The 12,880-nt window shown below is 38.5% G+C and overlaps 1 non-coding gene across 1 annotated transcript; it reads right to left on the reverse strand.

Annotated features, from left to right (window-relative positions):
• Window positions 1-1,713: 1,713 nt before the first annotated feature.
• On the reverse strand, window positions 1,714-1,851 carry LOC119920547. The gene has a single exon (XR_005448284.1). It is a non-coding gene; the product is annotated as a small nucleolar RNA SNORA7 (small nucleolar RNA).
• Window positions 1,852-12,880: the final 11,029 nt, after the last annotated feature.

Consider the following 12,880-nt stretch of genomic DNA (forward strand, 5'->3'; position numbering starts at 1 on the left):
AGTACATATCACTTCTTTGTTTTGCACTTCCCAAGATATTTCTTCTACTACCACCACCACCTAGCATGTTTGTAGCATTTGTTCCATACAGGCCTGTCACTCTTCTACTCTGCCACTTTATATCTCAATTTTCACTTAACCTTTGTTCTAGGAGAGCAGCACTTCAAATTTTTGCCCACCAAGCTTGTCTGCTCATTGTCACGTTATCCAACAATCCACTGCTATGCTGAATTGTTTAAGACAGTATCTCACCACGTCTTTAAAATGTTTCAGGAATCATGTGTAGCCCTTCACAGGTCCCATATAGCAACTGCGTAGGTATTCTGCTGTCATTCATCTTTGTCACGTGTCCCACCCAGAGAATCTGTGTTGCTGGAGACTTTGCTTTAAGTGCTGGTGGACTGATTGTGTTCTAAGATCTTGTTTTTGGTCCTTGTTTCCTGTCATTAGATGTTAAATATGGTTTATAGAGGATAGTGATGAAGTTGCTCCAGGAACTGTATTGGTCCAGAATTAGACGTGTATAACTTCTAAGCAACCACAACGGCCTTTTAGATGTTTCGCTTAGTGTGGGTCTGAAAGTCCACATCCTATCTTTCAGTTCTCCAAAGAATGTAAGATATTTCATTTTGTTTTCCATCTCTGTAGTTGTAAATTAATTTTCAAACAGCATACTAAATAGCAGAATTCAGTGACTCCTTTGAGTTCTGTGTTGCCTGTGGAAATCTTGGCATGGTGAGATGGGAGGGAAGGAAAGGAAAGGAGAAAAGTCTGGGGTTAAATTCTTCTGGCATTGTGGGTGATTTCTATTACAACTACAAAATCTTGTGAAATCTAAGATGAGCATTTTCTAAACAGACTACAGCCCAGATTTAAGAATTGAAGCAGCTCAGGCTTGACATTAGATTGCCTGGTTTAGGCAAGACGGTCCAAATGGAAAGAATTTTGTATATAGTTTTTGCATCTCCTCTAAGAAGCTTTTCCTGACTAAGTCCTCATTTCCTCTTTTCTTCCGTGTTGGCCTTATTTGCTCCCTTTATTCACCCCTCTAGACTTTAGAGAAGCAGTGTGGCTCAGTGGAAAGAGCACGGGCTTTGGAGTTAGAGGTCATGGGTTCGAATCCCGGCTCTGCCACATGTCTGCTGTGTGACCTTGGGCAAGTCACTTAACTTCTCTGAGCCTCAGTTACCTCATCTGTAAAATGGGGATTAAGACTGTGAGCCCCACGTGGGACAACCTGATCACTTTGTATCCCCCCAGCGCTTAGAACAGTGCTTTGCACATAGTAAGTGCTTAACAAATGCAAACATTATTACTATTATTCTTGTTATTATTACTGTTATTATTGAGGTCATTTGTCTCTTGTCTTATGCCGTCAAGTCGTGTCCAACCCAAAGCAACACCGTGGACACATCTCTCCCAGAACTCCCCACTCCATCTTCAATTGTTCTGGTAGTGTATCCATAGAATTTTCTTGGTAAAAATACAGAAGTGGTTTTACCATTGTCTCCTTCCATGTGGTAAACTTGAGTCTCTGCCCTCTGCCCCATGCAACTGCTTCTTTCTAGACTGTGAGCCCATTTTTGGGTAGGGCCCGTCTCTATACGTTGCCAATTTGCACTTTCTAAGCGCTTAGTACAGTGCTCTGCACACAGTAAGCACTCAATAAATACAACTGAATGAATGAATGCTGCCCAGCAAAGGTGAGGTTTAACTTGTAGCAAGTTGTCTTCCACTTGCTAGCCACTGCCCAAGCTAGGAATGGAATGGATATGCCTCTGCTTGACTCTCCCTCCTGTAGTCAAGACTGGTAGAGTACTGGAAACTCTCTAGGTGCGACCCTGAGAGGGGATTGAGGTTATTGTGGGAAGGAAATGTCTCGACTAGCTCTGTTATATTGTACTTTCCCAAGTGCTTACTACAGTGTTCTGCATACAGTAAGCACCCAATAAATACAATTGATTGATGGATTCATATTTTATTTAATTTCTTGGCGCACCCTACAAAATTAAATGTCCAAGCTAAACAAGAACGTGCTTGAGAAGCCAGGTTTAGACTCCATTATTTCTGTCCTTCTCTTCCTTTGCCACTGTAGCCATTTTCCTATCATCTTCCTCTTGTAGCTTACTCCTCTCCTTCTGGAGATTTCCTTATTTCTTTCAATTTGCGCTCCCTGTTGAATCTCTTCTTGAGTCTCTTCTGCCACAGAGTAATCAAGGTTTGCGGACACTTTCTGTATTTTTAAGAAAAGGCATCTGCAATGAGGAATTCCACTTGCTTCAACAATTTCCAGAGAAAGAAAGAACATGAATTAGCCAAAATTAAGTACAGCCACATTGACATTCAGGATGAGAAAGAGGCAGGCATTTCTTGAATTAGACACCTAGCTTTATTCATATAAAAAACAGTGTTTTATTTTCTGGTCAGTGATATATATATATATATATATAGAAAAAGACATCCAGAAGATGGACCTAATAAAGGTTGAAAGCAATCCTTGTGGGTGTATTAACCAATCCCTGAATGGCGGAAGGATATTGTTTTCTTGGATCCGAGAAGGATATGTTTTTCTTCATATCAGGGCAGAAAGTAGGGCCATCTTTTCCACCTGATTGTCTCTGACAGAAGCCAATATCTGACATTTAAAATAACGGAGATAACCTAATGCAAAGTCAGATGATTTTTCCTCTTTCTCTGTAGGAGACTGTCTCTTTTCCATTACAATTTCTGTTTTGCCTCCCATGAGCTTCTTTAGTTCTTCTGTGCAACAGTCTTGACCATATGGAACGGTGAAAAGTCATTTCCCATGGTGGCACAGTAAATGTGTTAAGGCCTGGTCAGATAGATGCAGGAAATTTACCCAGTGGAGAACATCAGGGGCAAAGGAGTGAAAAATCAGTGTAAATTACCTGAAAATAGAGCAATCAGTTCAGGAAAGGTGCAATGTGTGCTTCAAAAGTGAGCTGAAGGAATGTACTTCATTACTCTGTTGCCTTGGCAACAGCCAATGCACTTTTCTCTCTGCATTGTATCTGCAGTGGGCATTTCAAAGGTCACTATTAAATCTCCAGAAAGGTGTATGGTCCCTCTAAAGTCAGCCTCTTTTCACTAAAAATGAAAGCAGAAATGGTGATAAATAAACTGCTAGGAAAGGGTCGCTGAACTTTTCCAATATTTGCTTACTGTTTTTGTCAAGAGTTTCTCAACACTTGAAAAATATTAAGACTATATTAGCCAACTTAAGTTCAAAGAAATCCAAAAAACCTCCATAAACTTGATGGCATGGGCGTTTCAATGAAGGACATTTATTGTTCAGATATGTTGTGGAGAGCACTGTAGGAATAGAGTTTTATTAGTAGTTTTCTCACCTTATCTTCCCAAGTCTCAAGAGCACTGATCACATTGACTCATTCTGTTTCGTATATGCTACTCTAATTTTAAATTAATAAAGAGTAAGTGCAGTCTGCTCCATATAAATATTTTGAAGCCTTCATTATGGCAATTCTAATAAATGTTTTGCTTTTTTTTCCTGGGTGAACTGTTTGATCTAGAAAAAAAGCAGAAGTTGGGCAACCAACTGGCTCCCATGGCTTCAACTTCTATCTCTGTGAATATGACTCCTAAATCGATCTCCCCAGCTATCATCTCTAACTCCTCTGCAATTTTGTACTTATTCTTTACTCCAGAATATCTCAACACGGACATCCCTCTGGCACCTTAAATTCAGTATGTTTAAAACAAAATTATTCATCTTTCCTTCTAAATCATCTCTTCTAATGAAACAACGAATCAATCAGTGGTATATACAGAGTGATTACTGTGTAGCAAGCAATGTACTGGTTGTGCTTGGGAGAATACAATACAATAAGGTTGGTGGACACATTCCTGCCCACAAGGAGCTTACAGTCTGAACCCCCAACCTTGATGTTATCATTAAAGGCTTGCTCTAATTTAATCTCCCTCCTAGAATGTCCTCTGCTTTAAAATTCATCAGCCCTCACTTCTCCCCATCTTAAAATTTCCTATGATATCTTACATCCTTGCTTGGTTAATGCTTCTTCTCCCTAGGTTAATTCTTCCCATCTATTATCTCTGCACTTTTGCATCACCTCTGCACTTTTTCCACTCATTCATTCAATAAGATCACGGGCTTGGGAGTCAGAGGTCGTGGGTTCTAATCCCGGTCCCACCACTTGTCTGCTGTGTGACCTTGGGCAAATCACTTCACTTCTCTGTGCCTCAGTTACCTTACCTGTAAAATGGAGATTGAGATTATGAGCCCCACATGGGACAACTTGATTACCTTGCATTTACCCCAGCACTTAGAACAGTGCTTGGAATAAGTGCTTAACTATTAACTATTAGTAAGTGCTTAACTAATACCATAATTATTATTAATGTTTATTGAGTGATTACCGTGTGCAGTGCACTGTACTAAGCCCTTGGGAGATTATAATGTAACAATAAACAGGCACATTTCCTGCCCACAACCCCACAGTACTTGCCTTTAGTCATTCATCACTAATAGAGGGAACAAAAGCCACACCTAAGTGTGGTTATTTGCAACTTTTAAAAATACATATTTTTTATTGTAATTAGAGTTCAAAAGGGATAGGGAGAATTATATGTGGGTGAAGTGATATTAATAACATCTCTTATTCGATGCTGAATCTTTTGAAAGTTCAAAGCTTTGAAGTACTTTATATAACATTGCCTATTTTTACAGGTAGTAACATCACCAAGAAGGGAGATATCAGGTGATTTTTACTTAGAATGATTAAAATTATTCATTTGAAGCTCAACCACTTTTTTGCTCAGCCTGTTCACCTAACTGATAGAAATGAATACTCTGACAGAGATGCATTGAAATGTTTGGTAGTAGAAGTTTAATATTATTTTTTTAAGTGACACCAAAAGCCGGGAATTTTTAGCATCAGAAATTCTGAGTCTCCATGTTGCAGTAATTATAATAGTACATTCTAGCTATGACTATTTCACATAGCAACAGTAACTAAGAAAAATCTGCAGGCTAAACCAAAAAATTCTGAGGTATTCAAGTTGCCTAGTAATGATTAACTATGAACACATGCCTTGGTTCTTCCCACTAGAAAAACCTTAGCTGACTATAAAGAGAAATCACAATTCAAAACCACAATATTTATGCTGTCTGATATTGTCTTAAATATGGAAAATTCTGAATTGCTTTGTGCTTTAAATCCAAATCAGATCAAGATTTACATTGCACAGTTCTATTAAATTGTGTTCCCTGTCATCTTGGGATCCCTACCAGTAAATTGAATAGCAACATATGACATGTTTTTACAGGCACATAAATCTAATTAGAGAATGCTTGCACATGTCCAATTCAGTTGCAAGATTGTGGTGCCCCAGTAATAATAACAATAATAATAATGGTATTTGTTAACTGCTTACTACGTGTCAGGCACTATACTAAGTGTTGAGATGGATACAAGCAAATCTATCTAGACATAGCCTCTGTCCCACATGGGGCTCACAGTCTCAATCCCCATTTTGCAGATGAGGTAACTGAGGTCCAGGGAAATGGAGTGACATGCACAAGGTCACAAGGCAGACAAGTGGCAGAACCAGGATTAAAACCCATGACCGTCTAAGTCCCAGGCCTGTGCTCTAGCCATTATGCCATGTTGCTTCTTTAGTGCACAAGTGATTTAATATTGTTTCAGACTTCTCACCATAAATCAATCAATAACCTAAATTTATAAACAACCCTCTGAGGAAGCCATTTCTGTAGCAACTGACTAGCATTTACAAACCACTGTCAAATAGAGCATATCTTTAGTCTGAAAGACGTGTCAAATCTATGTTTGGGGATGATATTCTGGTATGCTGCTTCATGCATGGAAAAATGCAGCTTCTGAGTAATTTTCTGAAAACAGGTGCTGAGGTTCTGCCTGTTGATGGTTCTTGGATGGGTTTCACTGTAACAGGTGACCTTTTATCCTAGTTCACCTCCCCCACTAAGCTCTGAAATAAGGTCAGATTAATCAGATCTGGCATGGTAAATTGGAAAAATGTGACAGTAGTAAGAAAGTTTTGATAGTGTCTTAAAATCTCCTATGATATCTTACATCCTTGATTGATTAATGCTTCTTCTCCCCAGGGGGAAGGAATACTGGGAGTGTTAGCTGCTCTATTCATAGACAACTTTCCCTTTACATCATCTCTAATTGCTTGTGGCTCTGAGGTCTTGAAATCACAAGATGATTAATGAATTTTTCAACTTCTGATCTAGAGTAACGGGGAATATTGTTTGAGATTTGCAGTAAATATTGCTCAACGTCCATTCCACAGAAGCATAATTTCAATTGAATGGATGCCATTTTAAAGGGCTCTTATTTGCAGGATATAGTGTAGAATTCCGCTGTTGACAATTCCTAAATTTGCATTCCAATGCAAGTTAATTCACTGCTGATAACACCACTATTAAGCCCATAACTCTGATATTGTAAGTGCTCAATAAATGATCGAATGAATGAAGAAATCCTTGAGGCATCGCTTTCTTTCAATCCACGTAGTCAGTCAGTCATTACAACGTCTCCTCTCTTGTTTCATATCTCCAGAATCTGCTCCTTCTCCTCCATTCAAACTGCAACCAGGCTGATACAAATACTTATCATCAACCAACCTGACAGTTGCATCAGCCTCTTCATCCTCCCCTTCAGCTTCTCTCCCTTCTCCAGTCCACACTTAATTCTGCTCTCTGGTAATTTTCTAAAACATCATTCTTATTCACGTCTTCCATTTGTACAATGGTTCCCCATTCCTCTATGAACTGAGCTGAAATTCCTGACCATTGACTTGACCTCTCAATCAGCTCTCACATTTCTATTTTCTCCCACTCTTTTCCCACTCCAGCTGTTGTTCACACATTTCACTGCTTCCAAGCCATCCTAGTCACTCATTCATTCAATCGTATTTATTGAGCTCTTACTGTGTGCAGAGCACTGTACTAAGCTCTTGGGAAGTATAAATCGGACTGTCAAAATGTATTCAATAAACAGAAAATCCCCAGTGGTGTGTGTGTGTGTGCCAAACTTCAGGGAACATTTCCATCCATACTATTGACTTTTCAATCATTTAATCATTTAATGGTGAATTCTGACCACTGTATCTTTTTCTATATCATCCCCTACCTATCTGGTCCTCTTTCCAATATGTTTCATTAGGTTTCTCTTTACATTGTCCCATGCATCCCATTTCATTTCTCATACTATTTTTCCTATTGTTGAAGACTACTATAAATTTGAATTCTTCCCTCAAAATGGTTGTGATTCCATCCTGGATATCATTAGCAAATGAAATAACATATTCAAACATTCTCTTAGAGTTAATTCATAGCTCTGATAAATAATATCAGAATCCAGGCAGAGAGAAGCCCCTGAGATTCTAGGCAATGTCTCCTTCCAGCCATAGACCAAATATTGAATTATACTTGATATGGACCAAGTTATTCTCCCTTAATAGATGAAAATACTACACTATAATGTAACCTTTGTTTGTGCTATTTGGCTTCAACCTGTTTTCTTAGATTAGAACCCAGAAACCTTAGCCTTTGTTTCCATTAAGTTCCTTGGTCACATCTGCTTAGATAGTAAAAAAATGAGAGGTCCTTTTCAAGATGAAAACCTGATTCAGAAGCTTCACTATATCTTTTCCTTATTAAGCTTTTGTTGATTCCTTGTGCCCTTGGAAAATTGATGTAATTTCAAGCTTTTACAAAACCCACACTTCCACTGATTTACTTAAACACAGCTGTTATTAAAAGGCATAATCATATCATTTATGAGTCTTATCAGTAGGAGTGCTTAATCATTTCAAGTGTCATAGCAGTAAGGACAATTCAAGTGAAATTCAAACTCAGATAATTACTAATAATAGAAATACAACTCAAGGAGGAAACTGGGGGTCCCTGAATGAATAAATAAGTATTCTTGGTGGCTCTCACCTATCAGGGTTGGATGAAGGATTTCTCTAGTGTAATTTATTGTCAGTGGCTGATGAATTTTTGCATCATGATGAAATCTGCAAGTACATGCTTTGAAATTTCTATCCAGGTCATATTGGATGCATCATTTGGTGTCTGAGCTACTATCAGTTATTAGAATTCATCCTTAAAAGATAAAAATAAATGGTCCAATGGTGACAAGATGGCTTTGGTGAAGGTATTCATATGAGTCTTAAAAAAAGTCTATCACACTTACTAGGTTTTCTTCAATGTCTTTATGAGAAAACTCTCCAAAGTGTTTAGAATCACTTTGATTTTTTAATACTGAACCTAAACAGGGAAAGGGAAACAGGGAAATAGGGGTCATTACAATTACATTATATTTGACGATTATAGTTTGAATATCTGAATAATGACAACAGAATTAGTTGAACTCTCTTGTGACAATAAACTATCTAAGACCTCAACAGTATAAATACTGCCAGTGGGATATTCGACTTGGGGTGCTAAAAAGAAATCGCAGGTGTGTTTTAGGAAGAGGGATTTTAGGAGAGTCTGGAATAGGGAGAACTCTATGTTCCATTGGATTTACAGAGGTAGAGAATTCTAAGCTGGCAGATACTATGTTTGGAGTATTTTGTTCTACTAAGTTTCTTGTGATGTTGCTGTAGAGCTCCTTGCAGAAATTGTGACTCTTCAGAATATTAACTTTAAGCAGTCTTTGGGGTTTAGAGACCACTCTTTAATGCACTGATTGCAAGGTCTGTTTATCAGTTGTTCCATGCCTGGCTGCTGTGATCCTTAAATTCTTGAGGACCTTCTGCCACTTTATGATACAGTAAATAAAATGCTGCTTTTCAGAGTGTGAACACACTCAGGCTGCCCACTATGTCATAGATAGAACACAATGGAGAAATTAGAAAATAATCTCTGAAAAACACATAATGGGTACAGCATGTTGCAACTGGAGAAACAGTTGTGTATATGCATGAGATATGTATCAGATTAGTATCACCACATGAGCTTCGCTCAATTCTAAGACTTGTAAAAACACAACCATTATATTAAAGAGACCTGGGCATACTGTCATTTTCATGAAACTGTCCTGCCCCTTGTGCAGTTGAGAGGATGCCCACACAAGTTCACTGGATATGTTATATAAGACTTAAAGCAGTTGTGGAGTCAGTATAGTTGCTAGGGGAATTGGGATCTATGTTAATAGTTCATGAATAATTACATGTAAAATATGAAACACAAAATATAAATTGATTATAGATGACCAGAAAGCATCTAAATATATTTCAGTAATTTCTGGGCAAAATGCAACTACACCAAGATATCATTCTTAACTATAATTTAACAACTGCAGCCCATATATTTATATGTTATAATGTATGTTATGTATATTTATATGTTATGTATATTTATATGTTTTATATATATATGTATGTGTTCTCTAGAATATTCCAAGAATTACAACAAATAAAGGGTGGCTCTTACTGTAATTAGAATAATTTGGAAGACATCTTGAAAATAAGAGAAACTACCAAGGGCTACAGGAGAGGACAGAGAAGCAAGACATTATTTTTAAAAGTTGTATTTACAATAAATGCTATTCATAGTGTCCTTTACAGAGTCCGGGTTAATGCTGTAATAATGTTCCTTGAGTCCTCTCTGTACAATGTCTCAAAAAGATACAATTATAAGATCTTTAAAGATGTTGTCGAATTTAGCTTGATACAGTCCTATACCTCAAATACAATGTGAGTCAAATATTTACCAGCCAAATAGTCACTGTAATTAGCAGGTAGTGGGGTTTTCAATCTTAACAATTATTTATTAGTAATAATTTACATTTTTAGTAACACTGCTAAGTGAAATTTTGTCAGGAAAGTATGTTTATTTATGAGTCTTATAATTATCTGCTCATGTTAACAAGCACAACTGACAGTTTTTTTATTTAAGAAAATGAGTGAAGCCCTTGAGTCCTGCCTAGAGCATTTTCCTGTTAATTAAAATAACACTTTCCACTGGGTCGTTTGCTCCTAGAAGACAGCTGAAAGTCTTCCACATCTTTCAGGGAGGTAATGAGATGGAAATATAGAGTCAGTGGGTCATAAACAAGAGCATAGAATTTTTCTGAAAGACAAGCGAAAGGTTAGAATTTTAAGTCAACTAGAATGAGAAATAGCTGGGAGTGTGTTTCACCAGCTAATTATGAAAACTTTTGGTTGATTTTTATGATTAAACCACAACTTCAAAGGAAAATAATACTAAAAAGAGATGCATAAATAGCTTGCATGTTACTTATGTGTATATGCATTTAGCCTGTGTCCTCATGATGGTAAACAAACATGTTGGTCAAGAATAAATGAGTGCACTCTGGCATGAGCAGTAGTTTCTTAATGATAGAACCAGATATACTGGACAAAACAGTTCATAAGAAAGTTTGTTTCAAGCCAGGGGTATGCCCTGGGAAAGAAAGAGAGCTTTCAGTCCAAGTCATTAATTAGTGTGGCTAATCAACATTCTCTCTGGCTGCCAATTGGCAAAACACATGCAAATCATGAGTAAAGTGACAAATTGAAGGTAAAAGCCCTTGATCCTAGAACTAAGTATCCACTCTTCTGCTGCTCCTTTTAAGACATGGAGTTAATATACCTCTGGATACTAGAATCATTCCTCCTCTTCCAGCCAAACTAAAACTTGGAGTTCTTTCTCCCTCCAACTTGTTCCAAGCTAATCAGACAAAAAATATGGAAGTAAAAAACCTTTAGAAACAAATGCTTCAATAGTGTTGGCCATAACTTTCTGTCAGTGATATAGGATTGAATACTCAGATTCTCCCAATGCCCTGTGAAGTCAAATTAATTCAGCAGGGAATAATTAATAACTGAAACAATAACTTAGTGAAGAGAATCCAGACTCGATGATTTAACCTGCAGAAGGCAGGGTGTATTACAAACAGATAATTCTCCCTAAAGATATTTGGTTTTGAGTTGAATTTCCAGGGGCAAACAGATAGATTACCAATCAACCTACGCATCAGGCAAAAACTCCTCACCCTCAGCTTCAAGGCTCTCCATCACCTCACCCCATCCTACCTAACCTCCCTTCTCTCCTTCTCCAGCCCAGCCCGCACCCTCCGCTCCTCTGCTGCTAATCTCCACACTGGGCCTCGTTCTCGCCTGTCCCGACGTCGACCCCCAGCCCACGTCATTCCCCTGGCCTGGAATGCCCTCCCTCCGCACATCCGTCAAGCTAGCTCTCTTTCTCCCTTCAAAGCCCTACTGAGAGCTCACCTCCTCCAGGAGGCCTTCCCAGACTGAGCCCCCTACTTCCTCTCCCCCTCCTCCCCCTCCCCATCCCCCTTCCTTACCTCCTTCCCCTCCACACAGCACCTGTATATATGTATATATGTTTGTATGTATTTATTACTCTATTTGTACATATTTATTCTATTTATTTTATCTTGTTAATATGTCTTGTTTTGTTGTCTGTCTCCCCATTCTAGACTGTGAGCCAGCTGTTGGGTAGGTACCGTCTCTATATGTTGCCAACTTGTACTTCCCAAGTGCTTAGTACAGTGCTCTGCACACAATAAGTGCTCAATAAATACGATTGAATGATTCAGGGAATCAAGCATTAAAAAATGATATTTAGGCCTTGAGTTCTACCTTGGAATTCCTGAAAAGGAAATCTTAAATCTGCAAACCCATCAGTATGACTATACTGACTTGTCCACCCATTTCCAGTCCTGTTCTTTTATTTCCTGTCCTGCTCCTTAACATGGTTTCCTCTTCCAGATGATGGTTATAATTACTTAGAAGCCAAGAACTACAGGTTTTTAAAACCTTGCCAGCCAAAGAAATCGGGCTTGCCTTTCTCCGTAAATGCAGATCTCAAGGCACGGAGCAGTTGATCATTACTATGACCTATTAGTAATTAGTATTCTCCAAGAATCAACACCTTGTCATGGCAGGAGAGTTTGCATATGCTGATAAAGCTTAGAGCTATGCCATATAGGGCTAGCCATAATGGAAAAATCTAAGCCTAAGTGTCAGACAAAGTTGTTTCACCAGTGCTGGGCAGCAGTGGCATGGAACAGAGTCAAAGTCAGGATGATCAAGTGATCAAAATGTTGATTAAAGACAACAGCAGAGACTCAGATTTTTACTGTGGGTAAGAAGGTGTTGATAAACTACTTCCATAGCTTTACCAAGTAAACTCTGTGGATACACACATACTATAACACTTTATGACAGAAGATGGGTCATTCCGAAGAGATCAGAAAGGACTCGATGGCATTTGAAGGTGAAGATGGACTATTAGACCTTTAGTTTGGTCTGAATTGTGATGTTCCATTGTTTCCATACTTAGTCTGAAACTTTCCTCTGAGGCACCTTCCTCCCCACCCTTCCAGCAGTGTCGGGGCCTGGAACTATAAAGTTGATTCTTCATATTCCATGTTGGATAAGGTTGGTCACCCTCCCATTGAAATGTTATAGACATTTGCTAACTAATGAAAATGTTTTGAAGGTTTTAAGGCTAGCAAAAGTTGGTTAACAATAGTGTTGAACTAAGTAAGAGGCACAGGTGTAACTGAGACCACACTGGCATTCAGGTACCCTTCCCTTAAATCTGTGACCACGTAGAGATGACGGGCAGCTGTCTATTATCAGATAATAGATGAATGGGGCAGGACGTAGAGCCCGAGGTGAGGTAATAGCCAATTCTAAGTTTCTATTTGTCATTTGGACCTATGTTTTAGCAACACGGGTAAATCATCAAGGTTCTCAGGTGTGTTGTCAGTGGGATTGATGTTATGTGGCATCTAAAACCTTCCTCTTTTTCTCATAGGGGAGCCTGGCAAGAAGGTTTCACTTACTTGCA

The sequence above is a fragment of the Tachyglossus aculeatus genome, chromosome X1 (assembly GCF_015852505.1).
Source record: "Tachyglossus aculeatus isolate mTacAcu1 chromosome X1, mTacAcu1.pri, whole genome shotgun sequence".
NCBI classification, from domain to species: Eukaryota; Metazoa; Chordata; class Mammalia; order Monotremata; family Tachyglossidae; genus Tachyglossus; species Tachyglossus aculeatus.